The sequence below is a fragment of the Protopterus annectens genome, chromosome 2.part0, assembly GCF_019279795.1.
Source record: "Protopterus annectens isolate FY-2018-M chromosome 2.part0, PAN1.0, whole genome shotgun sequence".
NCBI classification, from domain to species: Eukaryota; Metazoa; Chordata; order Ceratodontiformes; family Protopteridae; genus Protopterus; species Protopterus annectens.
In genome coordinates this window covers 840,655,417-840,671,944 of record NC_056728.1, presented here as the reverse complement: position 1 = coordinate 840,671,944, position 16,528 = coordinate 840,655,417, and the positions used below count along the sequence as shown (strand labels likewise).

The 16,528-nt window shown below is 45.0% G+C and overlaps 1 protein-coding gene across 1 annotated transcript in view; it reads right to left on the bottom strand.

The window, feature by feature from the left end:
* The window catches only part of G3BP2 (G3BP stress granule assembly factor 2), a 1,493,999-nt gene that overhangs the window by 422,348 nt on the left and 1,055,123 nt on the right, over positions 1 to 16,528 (bottom strand). The window lies entirely within an intron of this gene.

The following is a 16,528-nucleotide window of genomic DNA, read 5'->3' as shown; positions in this document are numbered from 1 at the left end:
GAGGGCAAGGGGCCTGTGCAGGTGCTGGGCCCTGACGCAAAGCCAGAAAGGCATTGAGCAAGCCTTGGACGAAGGCCTGCCAATCCAGAGGCTGTTCGACAGCTGAAGCAGGCAGAGGCTGAGAAATATGTTTACTTTTCTGTTTCCTCTTCTTATGGGTGTCTGGGGGAGAGGATTCAGAAATGCGTTGGAGGGCTGGACAACACTCCACTACATCAGGGATAATGTCCTCACGTACTACGATTTGGGAGACGCCACTCGGACCTTCTGATATAATGAGACTTGGTTCCCCCTCAGCGACTGAATCAGATGCCCAAGATTCTCTCTGGGACATGACCTTGGTAAAAGGAGAGATTTCCTCTGGGTCTTCCGCCAAAGGAAGCTCAGAGCACTCCGGCCCGGACTCCAGGTCTTCACTAACCTCGAGGAGCAAGGCTGGAGTGGAGGGCGCAGCAGTCTGTTCGGGCCTACTCTTTGGCCTTATTGACTGGTGGCTTGTCCGAGGGTTCCGACGTCGGGTCCATCCTGGAGGCTACGTAGACGTTCAAGTCTCCCGATTATGAAGGTATAGTTTTAAGGCTGCAAGACAGCTTCTGAGCATCTTGGGGACAAAGACTTGACAAATACTACAGGTAGTGTGGTCATGTTCACATTCTAGGCAGAGCTCATGGGAATCCTTATGTGGAATTTGCCTTCCACACCTACACTTGTCCTTCCTACCTGAGATGCAACCCAAAACAGTAACAATCAGAAAACTCCTAAAAGGTACTTATCCGAAGTCAGATGAAGAAACACTTCTACTGCCAATGAGACTACCAAAACTGGCAGTCACACAGGGGGGGCAGTGAAGTTCTGGAGAGGCGCATGCTGATGTCTGCTTTACACCAGTCAGTTTATGACCGACATCAGGAAAGGCGCAGGACATCATGTGCACCCTAGAGGTAACATTTAACTTTTGTACAACTGTCGGATGTGCGAGAGTTCACCAGAGACAAACTCCCTGATGTCATGAATATAGCAGCATATGAATAAAAAGACATCTACAACAACTTGCTTCTAGAAAAAAATTCTTTTCTAGATGCATTTTTTTAGAATTCAGATCAATTTTGGGCAAAGCACTGGAAATATTTTCACTTCCCAAGATCTTTCTCTTAGGTTTCCCAATCCTACAAATTGAGTGTAGTATTAAAACTATGGAGTTGTGCAAAAAAACTCCGCAGCTAACATACTTTTTTCATTACTTTGAACAGAATATTTCTATCAAGAGTAGACAGCGGGTAATTTTTTTTCTCATACTATACTGAAGTTTTGCCTCTTACATTTAGTTTCTAATCTCTGGTGCCACTGATGAAGGTTTTGCCTTTGCAACTTAATACTATATCCTCTCCATTTTTGATAGCTAAGCCACTGGAAAGAAACCAAGGTTACTGAAACTTCCTGAATATTTGAAAAGCAGCTATTAAATCCTCAGAAATGAAGGAGGTATAAAAAGAAAGACTGCAGTAAAAGTCTACATTTTTCACATGTAAAAATTACCAAAAGAGTGAAGAAAAAACAAGACAGAGAGACGCCTTGTAAAAGCAGACTCTCAAGAGCTCATATGGCATCATTAAATCCAAGTAGCAAGAGATGCAAGAACAAAGGGGAAAAAAACAGATATCTACATACAGTGCAAGTACTGCAAAGGAAGGGGAAAGGTAAAATTTCGCTGAAGCCACCCATGAAGACAAAGGAGTTAATTGCTTACATACTGTAACAGTTAAAAAGTACAGTTTTTTACCTACCATAAATGTAGATGTTCGAGGATCTACATTGCTGCAGTCATAACCTGTGGGCAGTCCGCTGTCCTCGGTCGGCCCGAATACCAAAGAGTTAGGCTGGCGTCGGTCATGGGCGCCTGGAGCTGACGTCAGTACGTAGTAGTACATGACCGACGCCATATCCTCAGTCTTTCTTGCCCCAGATGTCAGAAGGCCTTAAAAAAGAAAGGCCAGAGCCAAAATAGTAAATACCCAACAACCACCAGTGAGCAAATAACAATTATCCCAAAGGAATAACAGCAACCCCAAACTACAGAGGGGAAGGAGGGAGGGAAAATAGGACTGCAGCAATGTAGATCCTCGAACATCTACATTTATGGTAGGTACAAAACTGTACTATGTTCTTCGTCTCACATTGCTGCAGTCATAACCTGTGGGTAGAATCCCAAAGCAAAGGAAAAGGGAGGCTGGCAAACTAAAAAGCATTAGGAGCTGCTAACATGCCCTGTAAGACTGCAGTGGCAAACCCAGCCCTAGACTTGGAATAAAGAGGGAGATGGTAATGCTTAGTAAAAGTGTGAACTGAACTCCAAGTAGCTGCCTCCAAAATATCCTTAGTAGCTACCCCCCTCAAAAAGGCAGTAGATGTGGCAGTAGCCCTAGTGGAATGAGGTCTGATCCCAGCGGGAGCATTCTTCCCATGATGAGAATAACAAAAAGCAAAACATTGACCAATCCACTTAGAAATAGTCTGCTTTGAAACAGCTTTACCTTGTGAACCCAAAGCAAAGGAGACAAATAACTGTTGAGTCTGTCTGAAATCTTTAGTTCTGCTCAAATAGTATAGCAGCTGCCTGTGGATATCCAAAGAATGCAAGACCTTTTCCCCCCTATTTTGGGGATCAGCATAAAAAGTAGGCAAATGGATAGACTGGTTCAAGGCCACATTGGAAATCACTTTTGGCATAAAAGCAGGGCTAGTACGCAAAGAAACTCTATCCTTATGGAAAATCAGAAAGGGTTCAACAGCCATGAGAGCCTGCAATTCAGATACCCTCCTAGCAGAAGTAATGGCCAATAAAAAAGCAGTCTTCCAAGACAAAAACTTCAATTCAGATGTAGCTGCAGGTTCAAAAGGAGGTAAAGTAAGCTTCTCCAACACAAAATTGAGATCCCAGGAAGGAGTAGGAGCTCTACGTGGGGGTCTTATATTTTTTGCCCCTCTAAGAAATTGCTTAAACAAAGGGTGAGAAAATAAAGGAGGGTCACAATCATAGTGAGCAGAAATGGCTGCAGCATGAACCTTTACAGTGGAAAAAGACAAACCCTTGTCTAATAACTCAGTAAGATACTGTAGTGTAAAACTCAAATTAGGCACAGAGACATCAAAGCCTTTAGTTGTGCTCCAAAGAAAAAATCTCCTCCATTTATCAGCATAAACTTTTCTAGTGCTGGGCCGCCTGGCCTCCAAAATGACATCTAAAACCTGTTGAGGAAGCGGAGACCCCACAGGCTCTAAAACAGAATACGCCAGGCTGTTAGATGCAGGGACTGCACCCTGACATTGAGCAAATGATTGCTTGACTGGGACAACAAGTGGGGAAGCTGTGGCAAAGGCCAAGGAGGCTCCTGAATTAAACTCCTCAGCAGAGGATACCAGTGCTGACGTGGCCAATCTGGTGCTATTAGAATCATGCAAGGCTTGTCCCGCCTGACTTTCAAGAGTACCTTGGGAAGGAGAGGCAGAGGAGGGAAAGCATAGACGTGAAGGTTGTTCCAACTGAAAGATAGAGCATCCACTTTCCAAGCTTTTGGGTGAAACATCTTTGAGCAAAATTTTGGTCGTTGGAAATTTAGAGGAGAAGCGAACAGATCTATGTCTGGAGTTCCCCAAGCCACTGTCAACTGCTGGAATACCTGAGGATCCAATTTCCACTCGTGGGGTTCCACAATTTGTCTGCTCAATACATCTGCTAGGGAGTTCTCTGCTCCTGGCAGAAACAGTGCTTGAAGAGTGATGTGCAGACTCAGAGCAGTCTCCCACAATATCATTGCTTGTCTGCAAAGAGGGTAGGAATGGGTGCCCCCCTGCTTGTTGATGTACCACATGACTGTTGTGTTGTCTGTTCGAATCAACACCTGTCCTGGTTGAAGTAGACCCTTGAAAGCCAGCAGGGCAAACTGGACTGCTAACATCTCTTTCATGTTGATATGCAAATGTTGTAGTTTGGGAGGCCACGTGTCTTGAATCCATTTCCCATTGAACTGTGCTCCCCAAGCCAAGTCTGAGGCATCCGTCGTTAAGATCCGACTCGCCTCTGGTCGGGTCACAGAGCGCCCCTTGTTTAGGTGACATTCCTGCGCCCACCACAAGAATTCCTTCTGGATGCAAGGTATTATCCGAATGACAGTGTCCAAATCGTGGCAGTGTTGAGTCCATACACTTTTGAGATACCATTGTAGCTTCCTCATATGCAGTTTGGCATTGGGAAGTACTAGAATGCAAGATGCCATGAACCCCAAGGCTTGAAGGACTGTCCTTGCAGTCAGCCTGGACAGTACTGAAAGTTGCTGGAAGTATAGGTGAAGAGTTCTTTGTTTGTCCGGGGTCAGAAAAGCCATCTGAGAAGCTGTATTCAGTCTCACACCCAGAAAGCACATGTCCTGAGAGGGTACTAGACTGGACTTTATTTCATTCACAGAATACCCCAGGCACCTTAAAACTGCCATTACATACTGTAGATGCTGAAGTAACTTGTCTTTGCCTTGAGCCAGAATCAGGCAATCGTCCAGATAAGGATAAATTTGTATTCCCCTCTGTCTGAAGAAAGCTATTACAGGAGCCAGAACTTTTGTGAACACCCTGGGCGCAGTAGATAAACCAAAGGGCAATGCAGAGAACTGATAATGAGAAGTACCAGCCCGAAATCGCAGGAATCTCCTGCAGCTGGGCCTGATAGGAATGTGAAGATAGGCCTCTGAGATCCAGAGTTACCATCCAGTGGTCTTTGCCTAGCATAGGCAGAAGTTGTTGTAATGTTAACATCTTGAACTTTGGAATGTCCAGGTAGGTATTGAGAATGGACAAATCCAGAATTGGCCTCCAAGTGTTTCCTTTCTTTGGCACTAGGAATAGACGGGAATAAAACCCTAGGCCTATTTCTGATGGAGGTGCCACCTGGATTGCTCCCATCTGTAAAAGCAAAGAAATTTGTTCCTGAGCCTCCAGTCTTTGCTGGGAAGGTACATCTGGCATGCCTTTGAAAGGAGGAAAAGTGTGAAAATAAAACCTGTAACCTTGATTTATTATTTCCAACACCCATTTGTCCTGGGTGACAAAATGCCAGTTTTGTTTGAAAAGTGCCAACTTTCCTCCTAGAGGAGCTGCCAGAAAAGAAGGATCTGGCAGCTGAAAATACAGGTCATTGGGTTTGTTTACGAAAAGGCTGACCCCTGCCCTCACCAGAAGACTGTGCAGGAGAACTCCAAGTCCTAGGCCTGAAAGAACCCTGAGCATGAGCCCTGCCCCTACCACGTCTAGACCTGCCCTTAGACTGACAATCCGAAGAGGGGTAGGACCATCCTCTAGCAGGCCAATTCCTGCTAAACTTAGGGGGCTGCACTTGCAAAAAATCCTTAACCGTCTGCATAGACTTAGCTTTATCTTCCATCTTTTTCAACACTGACTCCACAGGGGAACCAAAAATAACTTCAGATTGAAGAGGAGCATCCAAAATCCGAGCTTTAACATGCTCTGACAAATTTTGATCCTTAAGCCAGGCATGTCTACGAATAACTGAACCAGTAGCAGCCACCCTGGATGAAGCCTGAAGAGCATCGAAGCCACACTGCAAGGAATGTTCACCAACTTGATCTGAAGCATGAACCAACTGCTGCAATTCCTTACACTCTATACCCTCAGATAAAGCATCCACCTTAGATTTCAATTGACACAACAAAAAATTCTGATACTTCAGCATATGAAACTGGCAATTTAAAGCCCTCATAGCTAACGTAGAAGAGGTGTATACTTTTTCCCCCACCTATCCAGTGCTCTAGAATCTTTATCCAAAGGAACTGGATTCTTAACCACAGAAGCCCTGACACCCTTCGGCCCTTGACTAATAGTTTCCGGGTCAGCTCTAGACTTGTAGTTACTATGGAAGGTGAATGAAGACTTATGCACAAAATCCACAACCTGAAATGGTTAGAGAGGCTGAATAGTCTAAACAGAAAGTCACCAAGCTAATGGGTTTGACAAATATTTATGTGCCTCTGGAACTCTGTAATACCTGTCTGGCTTGACAGGGGCAGGGGGTAAAGAATCAGGATTAAGTGAAGCTTCAGAAAAAACATCCTGAACAACATCCAAGACAGGGGGAATAGCCAAAGGCCTATGTTGTGGCAAAAATAAAAATTCCCTAAGCCTTTTTCGAGAATCTGAAAAATCCTGACCTTCCCACTTGAAATGTTCCCTCATGGAATGTAAAGTTTCAGAAAAGGAAAAATCCTCTGGAGGAGAAGCAGAAGGACAGGAATCCTCTGCCTCCGAATCTGAATAGGGAGGGAAATCCTGAATATCCTCAGCTGAGGACTCAGAGTAGTCTGAAGAATGCTCCATTCCCTCTAAATCTGTCTCCACCCTAGGCCTCTTCTCTGGAGGGGGCATAGAACCCCTGATCAAAGTAATCAAATCCTCTGCCATTTTTAACATATGTTTTTTAGGAACAGAACCTGAAGAACTAGGGCTATGGCCAGTACCAGAAGGACCAGGTTTAGCTTTAACATGGCCTTTAGTCACTGAGGTAGAAGGCCTAATAACCTTTTGTAAGGATGGAACTACAGATACCTGAGAAGCACCCTCGGCCTGGCCTAACTCCTGAGAGGCCAACTCCTGTAAAAGTAAAGGTTCCCCCTGGGATTCAGCCGAGGCTTCGGCTGGATCCACAGATTCAACCGTAGTTTCCATAGAACCGGCGTCCGCAACGGACGACTCATCCGGTTTAGACCTTAAAGATTTATCTTTTCGCTTTTTAGCGGTAGCGGGCGTCGGAGGATCCGACGGCATGTTGTAGTTACACCGCTTACCGAAAACAAGCCTGGCACAGTCTAATCTACGTTTAATGGTGCGCTTATTAAATCTAGCGCCAGCGACACCCGACTCACGTCGTGTTCAGGCCCCAAGCAAGGAATACAGAGAGAATGATAGTCCCTATGAGGTATCTGTTTCCCACAAGAAATACAATTATTAACTTTTTCTGACATCCGGATTAAATGAGGCAAGAAAAGACAAAAAGTTTCCCCAACGGGGTACTTAGCCCAACTTGGTCTTCGGTCTGAAACTCGATATTTGCAAATTTCAGAACGCCGAACGGCACTTGCAAACGCTGCTTCTGCTTCGGACCACGCGGCAAGAAAGACTGAGGATATGGCGTCGGTCATGCGCTTAAGTACTACTACGTACTGACGTCAGCTCCGGGCGCCCATGACCGACGCCAGCCTAACTCTTTGGTATTCGGGCCGACCGAGGACAGCGGACTGCCCACAGGTTATGATTGCAGCAATGTGAGACGAAGAACATCATGAATTAGATCTTGTGACCCAGACAGATGAGAACAGGGAATGGGAATAAAATAAGGGAAAAATAGCAGAAGGGTGATCATACAACTATGACAGCCACCACAAATGAGACAGTAATTAAGGACAGTAACGCTAAGCAAAGCCTGAATTATGTGACGCAAGAGTACATGGTTGAAAGTAAATGGAAGAATTGAAAAAAATGAAGAGTGAAACTTGCAGGCATCAATCCATTCATACATTTGAGTTTATCAGACTCCTCTAGTGCGCCTGTGAATAGCTGCTGCCATCCACAATGCTTACTAGGCAAGGAAGGAACAAAGATTGGCAGGCCTTTCTTCCATACCAAACATGAAAACCTATGGGTAGTTTACAGCTGCCAGTTTACCTACCACACATCTTGTAAGGCAGATGGAAACCACAATACCTACAGAAAACCCATGCACACATAGGGAAGACTTGCAGACTATGCACAGCCAAGAACTTAACTGGAGAACTTCTTTTTGTGAAGCAACAATGCTACTCACTGTGCCTTTGTGCGACCCAGACATCAACCCAAAACCAAGTTACAATTTTGGATACATATACTGAAGGCTAAAATGCAAGTCTTGCGTACAATTCCTCCCTAAATGGCATTCTGCAACTAGCATCACTGTGGACAGATCCATTACACCCAATGTAGCCACTCCATTCATTTGCATGTTGAAGCTGAAAAGCATAAATGTAAAAATTAGTAGAAAAAGGAGCATAAGGGGGAAAAGATCTGCACAGAAAAAATGGTATACTAAAAATCTGTACCCTTTAGTGCAGAAGACTGCTAGCAAAGGAAAATATTCATTTCTACACATGATTAAACACCACAGCAAGACTACAATACCAAAAACAAGCACAGAGCTACTGCATAAAGCTACACAGAAATTTGTGTAGAAGACAGAGCAAAAGTAAACCGCCTAATTCCTAAGACACAGTAAAGCCAGACTGCCTGTTAGCTTTTTATTCTGAAGTAATGCACTTACCTCAACAATGAGTCTGGATAAGCAGGTTCATCCTAGTCATCCAACATGCTTTCAGTCAAAGTACAGTTTTGTACCTACCAGAAATGTAGATGTTCGAGTGCTCATACAGCTGCAGTCATAACAGATGGGTTATCCTGCCGTCAGGCGGGTCCTCGGTCGGCCGAATTCCAAAGTCTAGGTCCGGCGTCGGTTGTTGTCGCTTCCTCCCTGACGTCAGTGCGGCAGGGGTATAAAAGAGACAGCCTATGCCATTTTCTTCAGTTTTTCTTGCCCCAGATGTCAGGTGCCCCCAGAAGGAAGGCAAACATAATGTTATGCAAAAATGCAATGTTGATAAATCAAAAACAGTAGTTGCAAGCAAATACACCATAAAAGAGTACCCCAAAAGGTTATATGAAAAGGGTTTGTCATAAGGCCTGTCATAAGAGGGGTTGGAGGGAGGGAAACCTGGACTGCAGCTGTATGAGCACTCGAACATCTACATTTATGGTAGGTACAAAACTGTACTATGTTCATCGTGCATACAGCTGCAGTCATAACAGATGGGTAGAATCCCAAAGCTAAGTAAGGGTGGTAGGCACTAAGTGGAACTAGGAGGGGCTAGGATGCCCTGCAGGACTGCTGTGGCAAAGCCCGCTCTAGATTTAGAGTATAGTGGGAGGTGATAGTGCTTGCAGAAAGTGTGCACTGAACTCCAGGTGAGTGTGCACTGAACTCCAGGTGGCAGCTTCCAAATTATCCTTGGTAAGGACCCCCCCTGAGGAAGGCTGCAGAGGTAGCTGTGGCTCTGGTGGAGTGGGATCTGATGCATGCAGGCACAGTTTTTCCATGAAATGAGTAACAAAAGCGTATGCAGTGGGATATCCATTTTGAAATTGTCTGTTTGGAAATAGCCTTTCCTTGAGCACCAACAGCATAGGACACAAAGAGTTGCTCAGATTTCCTGAATGGCTTTGTCCTGTCCAAATAATAACGAAGTTGTCTGTGAATTTCCAAGGAATGTAGTAGTCTTTCCCCTTTGTTCTGTGGATTAGGATAAAAGGTAGGTAAGTGGAAGTCTGATTCAAAGCTACACTGGATACTACCTTTGGCATAAAGGTAGGGTTGGTTCGTAAGGAAACTCTGTCCTGACGGAAAATGATGAATGGTTGCACAGCCATGAGGGCCTGTAGCTCCGAAACCCTGCGAGCTGAGGTGATAGCCAGAAGAAAGGCTGTTTTCCATGACAAGTACTGTAACTCTGATGAAGAAGCTGGCTCGAAGGGAGGAAGGGTCAGCTTTTCCAATATGAAGTTGAGGTCCCAAGCAGGGACTGGTAGTTTCCTTGGGGGGGTTTTATTCTTTGCCCCTCTGAGGAACTGCCTTAAGAGAGGATGAGAGAATAAAGGAGGATCTGTGTTGTATTGTGCAGAAATGGCTGAAGCGTGGATCTTGATGGAGGAGAAGGAAAGTCCATTGTTTAACATCTCAGCTAGGTACTGTAAAATTTGAGGTATATTTATTACCCAAGGATTCTGTCCCTTCTTTTGATTCCAGGCACAAAATCGTTTCCATTTGGCGGAGTAGGCCTTTCTAGTAGAAGGTCTTCTGGCCTCCAAGATGACATCCTGCAACTTCCTTGGAGAGGAGAAACTGTTGTGAAATCAAGGAATTCTCCATGCAGCTAGATTTAGAGTTTTGAGATGGCTGTGAAGAGTTTTGTAGTTGTGCTGGGACAACAGAAGAGGGACTAGAGGTAGGATCCATGGTGGGGAATGCGTCAGGCTCTTCAGGAACGGATACCAGTGTTGCCCTGGCCAGTCTGGAGCAATGAGAATCATTTTCGGTCTCTCTGCTCTGGCTTTTAATAGAACTTTGGGCAGCAGAGGAAGAGGCGGGAAGGCACAGACTGTCAATGTTGCCCAATTGAAGGAAAGTGCATCCACTTTCCAGGCCTGGGGATGATAGGTCCTTGAACAAAATTTTTTAACTGGCAATTTCTGTGTGTAGCAAAGAGATCTATGTCTGGCTGTCTCCATGCCTGAGTTATCTTTGTGAAAATTTGAGGATGCAACTTCCATTCGTGTGGATCTGTCATATTTCTGCTTAGGTTCTCTGCCAGTGTGTTTTCCTTCCCTGGCAGGAATTGTGCCTGTAGTTGAATTTTCAATTACAGTGCTGTGTTCCATAGGGTCATGGCTTGCCTGCACAGGGGGTATGAATGAGTTCCCCCCTGTTTGTTTATTGTACCACATCACTGCGGTGTTGTCTGTCCTTATCAATAGCTGGCCTGGATGCAGTAGGTCTTTGAAGGTCATAATAGCCTTTTGCACGGCTAGCATTTCCTTTTGGTTGATGTGAAGGAGCTTCTCTTTTCGTGCCCATTTTCCCTGAATGCACTGATTTGTCATGTGTGCTCCCCAGGCGTAGTCTGAGGCGTCTGTTGTGATGATTAGAGTTGCTTGAGGTACACAGAAAGGAAGACCTGTGTTTCTTTGGCAAGCTTGAGCCCACCACATAAATTCCTTTTGAAGGCATGGAATGAGTGGTATAATTGCTTCCAAGCTGTGGCTGTGTTGAGATCATAAGTTTTTTTAGGTACCACTGAAGTTTCCTCATATGCAGCTTTGCACATGGGATAAGTAGGATGCACGATGCCATGAATCCCAGAGCCTGCAGGACTTTCCTTGCAGTTAGCCTGGTGTAAGTTGCCATTTTTCTGAAGTACTGAGACAGTTACCCTTGCTTGTCTGGCGTGAGGTAGGCCATCTGGGTGGTTGTATCCAAGTTGGCACCCAGGAAAATTATTTGTTGAGAGGGTATTAGTTTTGATTTCTTTTTGTTGACTGTGTACCCCAGGAAGTTCAACAGTTTTATTACAAACGCCAGGTGCTGCAGTAGTATGTCCTTGCTGTCCACTTGGATCAGGCAGTCGTCCAGATATGGGTAGATTTGTATCCCTTGTAATCTGCAGAAGGCGATTACTGATGCCAGGCATTTCGTAAACACTCTGGGCGCAGTAGATAAGCAAAAGGGCAATGCAGAGAATTGGTAATGGGTTGAACCTACAAGAAATCTGAGGTATCGTCTGCAATCTTGTCTGATAGGGACATGCAGGTATGCCTCCTTGAGGTCCAATGTTACCAGCCAAGACTCCTTGCCCAGCATGGGAAGAAGCTGCTGTAATGTGAGCATCTTGAATTTTGGCACCTGTAGATATATGTGTTTAGGATGGATAGGTCTAAGATAGGTCTCCAATCTTTGTCCTTCCTTGGTACCAGGAATAGTCTGGAATAAAACCCTTGACCTTGTTCTTTTGCAGGTACCTCTTGAATTGCTTTAATGTCCATGAGAGCTGAAATTTGTTTTTGTGCCTCTGCCCTTTGATTTTGTGGCAGGTTTGGCATGCCTCTCATTTTTGGAAGGGTGTGAAAGTGGAACCTGTAGCCTCTCTGTCTATAATGTCCAGAATCCATTTGTCTTTTGTAACAATATGCCAATTTTTTGAGAATAATGTCAGTTTTCTGCCCAAAGGTGCTGCCATTAAAGCTTTGCTTGGCAGATGTAGGGGGAAGTCATTGTGTCTGCTTTCTAAAAGACTGTGATCTATCTTCTCCACCTCTTGGGGTTGGTGCTTACCACTGTCTGGCTCTGAAAGATCCTTGAGGTTGCCCTCTACCCTTTGGACGCCTGTATCTGCCCCTTTTGAGGTCTGTCCGTGGCTGGAAAGGACCAATTTTTTGAAGGCCAGTTTCTGCTGAAACGTGGAGGCTGTACCTGCAGGAAATCTTTCACGGTTTGCATTGATTTTGCTTTTTCCTCCATTTTCTTTAGCACCTCCTCTGCTTTAACACCAAACAATACATCTTTTTGAAGAGGTGCATCTAATAATTTAGCTTTGACATGATCTGGTAAGGTTTGCTCTTTGAGCCAAGCATGCCTACGTATAACAGACCCCGTAACAGCAGCTCTACATGAGGCCTCTAAAGCATCAAAACCACACTGCAAGGTATGTTTACCCACTTGCTTTGCACCATGCAACAAATCCTGCAACGCTTTTAAATCTGGTTGTTCTGGTTGTGTCATTTTGCTTTTCAGCTGAGATATCAAAAACTGTTGATACTTTAACATATGGAACTGACAGTTTAATGCCCTCATGGTTAAAGTGGCCGAGGTGTACACCTTTTTCCCCCACCTTTCTAAAGATCTGGAATCTCTCTCTGAAGGTAATGGGTTTTTAGCAGTAGAGGCCTTAATTCCCTTGGGACCCTGTGAAATAGTTTCTGGGTCAGCAGTATGGCTTTTATATAGGAACTGGTGAGAATCAGGAACCCGGTAATACATGTCTGGTTTAACAGGAGCTGGAGGCAAAGAATCAGGATTAAGGCTGGCTTCTGTGTACACATCATCCAATATAACAAACAGGCGGGATAGCCAGAGGCCTATGCTGGGGGAGCAGAAGAAATTCCCTGAGCCTTTTCTTGGAATCTGAGTAATCTTGGCCTTCCTAGTGAAAATGTTCCCTCAATGTATGCAGGGTTTCCCCAAAAGAGAAGCCCTCAGGAGGGGAGACCGAGGGAATAGACTCCTCTGCATCAGAGTCTTCAAATGGAGAATAGGCACAATCCTGGTCCTCAGATAGTTCTGAGGTAATAGAAGCTTGATCTGAGGAAGGGTAGTCTTCCTCTAATCTGGGCCTTTTGTCAGAGGGGGTTGAGAACCCCTGATAAGAGTAATCAAATCCTTAGCCATTTTAAGCATCTGTTTTTTAGGCATGGTACCTTGAGAGGGTGTCTGAGGAACCTGTTTTTTGGTTTTCATGGCTGTTTTAGATTTAGTGAAGGCTTTAATAGAGAAGGAAGAAGGCCTGAAGACCCCTTGAAAAATGGCAGGCCTGTCTAAATTCTGAATTTCCCCGCCAGGAGTGGCGTCGGTATCTGTAGTAGGAATGGGGGCCAAGGAGCCTGCGACCTCGGGTACTGAAGACACTGGTAATGCATTGTCATCGGTACTTAGGGGCTGCGTAGGCGCCTCGCTGAGTACCGGAGAACCGGTAGTCGGCCTTAGCGTGGTATCAGTAGGTGGTGCAGACCTCGTATGCCGGTCCTTATCTTTGCGTTTTTTGCTCAAAACTGGAGTCGGAGTATCTGACAACACAATATAATTAAATTTTTTGCCAAAAAAGTGAAGGGCGAACTCCGCCCAACACTTAATAGTGCGTTTGTTGAATCTAGCACAAAAACGGCAGGCCGAGACGTCGTGGTCTGGGCCTAAGCAAGGTATACAGTAAGAGTGGAAATCCTTATGCGGTATTTGCTTCCCACATGAAATGCAATTATTAACTTTGTCTGACATCGGTCTGAGGCAAGAAAAGTTTCCTCAACGGGGTACTTAGCTTTCAAGAAGACTTCGGCTGAAATACTTTCGTAAATCTCAGGAGTTGGCCGACCGGCACTTGCGAACTGCTTTTCCTTCGGGCACCGCGCGGCAAGAAAGACTAAAGAAAATGGCGTCGGCTGCCTCTTTTATACCCCTGCCACACTGATGTCAGGGAGGAAGCGACGACAACCGACGCCAGACCTAGACTTTGGAATTCGGCCGACCGAGGACCCGCCTGACGGCAGGATAACCCATCTGTTATGACTGCAGCTGTATGCACGATGAACATCTTTAAAAATCTCAGAATTTACTATTCCCTTACCTTTACATATAATATTCTCCCAGCTAGCATCCTGACTAGATCTTGAACATGCTGTTCAATAGTGAAGCACAAGAAAAAAATCAACCACAAGACATTTTAGAACATGGCTGCCAGGGGATGGGGTATGGTGACAGACTGACCTGCTAATCAAGAACTAGTTTTTGGTATATTACACATCTTTTGAATCTGATATAGGGAGGTCCCATCCTTGATTATCAATGGGAGAGCATCCCAGTTTGTACCTCTGGGTAGCTCTGAAGGAAGACGCAAACCTAGACATCAAATCCAGATTATACCTTCCTGTTAAAGTCTCAGTAAAGCCCAAACAGAAATTGAAGATACACATTTAAGGATAAAATTATGAAAATTTCCTGTAGAAACATGGCTCTGTGCTACAGACTACCTTGACTGCACCATTGACACCTAGAGTTCAACTACTGGCTCAGGAGACGGAAGAGCAGAATGGGAAAGAGTTGTTGATGTCATGTAGCTCGTAGCTGGCTGATTACCAGCATGCAAGTGGAGGCTTGCAGGCATGGCCATAGACCAGCGATGTAAACTTGGGTCAAAACAAGTTGGTGATTGTAGCCCTACGTGCAATGTGTGGAAGCAAGCACATAACGTGGGCTGACATAGCTGGGCTTTCCAATATAATGGAGTGCTCATGCCCACTACCATGTAAAGAAAATAGGGCCATAAGCAGAAAAAGCCTCAATGACTCTTGTCTTGCTTCTCAGGGAATGAATTGCGTGGAGTGGCTCTTGCCTTCAGAGGAATGAAACTGTCAGTAGACCAAGGCTGAAGCCTCTCTGGGGGAATGCACAGCAATCTGTAGTTTGCAAAAATTATTCCTCCCATCATTTATGGTCTTAAGACCAAAAATAAATAAATAAATCACAAAGAATAGTTATGCAAGAACTTACCATAACCTTAGATGTCCGTCTCTTCCATGTTGCAGTATTCATTACGGGTGGGAGGTTGTTGCCTGCAGAGCCACCATCCGGCCAGTATACTACAGTCTTTGCTCCTGGAAGGTACGTGTGACATTCCTTATTAGGACCATAAATCGACACAGGGTATAAAATTTACATCTGCATGCACCCTCTTCAGAATGAACTGCTACATACAGTAGTACTCCTGTAGGTTAAGAGAGGGTCATAATAGGTGGACCCTTTAGACTTGTATGCAGACTAGAACCTAGGGTATTAGGTAGGCTGTTTAGTGTGGAGACTGGGATTGAAAAATACTCTGTTCCCACAGCTAGGCCAGGATTTGTTAGTTAGGTAAAGTAGAGGGGCAGGTGGGGGGGGGGGGGCACGGAATACGGCAACATGGAAGAGGACGACATCTGAGGTTTTGTAAATTCTTGCACAACTATTCTATGTCCTTCTATTCTCTATTCTCATGTTGCATTATTCATTACAGTACGGAGAGTGCCAGAACTTTAGGTATGAGCCTGGGTGGAGGATTGGGGTCCCTGGTCAAGGAGGCCCTAAAGGATTGACCTGGCAAACCCTGCTCTGGCCCTGGAGGCTAGGTCCAGTTTGTAATGTTTAGTAAAGGTGTGTACTGAAGTCCAAGAGTCAGCTTCTAAAATGGAAGCATAATCGATCCCTTTGAAAAAGGCAACTGAGAAGACAGCTGCCCTGGTAGAGTGAGGTTTGACATGACTGTGTAAGGATTTTCCATGACAGGAATAACACATGCCAATGGATTCAGAGAGCCATGAAGAAATGGTCTGTTTAGAGACTGCCCTCCTTAGAGCTCTCGGACGGAAGGAGATGAAAAGTTGGTCAGACTGACAGGTCTAGTTTTGTCGGAGTAGTACCTTGGTTGCCTGTGGACATCTAAAGAATGGAGAGCCCTCTCTGAGGAATTTTGTGGATAAGGAAGAAAACCGGCAGGTTAATGGTTTGGTTTAATGAGAGTTCATTAACCACCTTAGGCATGAAGTAGGGGTTAATCGCGAGGGCAATTCTGTCCTTGTGAAAAATAAGATAAGGAGAGGTAGCCATAAGAACTGGTGCCTCTGATGGCCTCCTGGCGGAGGCGAGAGCCACTAGCAGAACTGTTTTCAGGGTGCACAGTTTTAGGAATACTGAATGCACCGTTTCAAAAGGTGGCAATGTAAGGTTTTCTAGTACAAAAGTCAGGTCCCAAGGGGGAGGTATAGGCTTTCTGGGGAGTCTGATATGAAGTACCCCTTTCAGAAAAAGCTTGACTTTCAATCTCAGAGCCAGAGGAGGTGATATGGGCAGAAACCAGCAGAGACGGCAGATAATGGGCTTTGACTGAAGAGTAAGTTGGGCCTGAGTGAAGTAGCTCACACAAATAGGAAATGACCACAGGTACAGAAGTAGTCATAGGGTCCTGGTTTTTCCATTGACACCACTTGGAAAATCTGTTCCATTTAGATACACAATTTCTCCTGGTACTACGTTTTCTGGCTTCCTGCAGAACATTAAGTACGTCCTCTGAATACAGGTGTCTGTAGG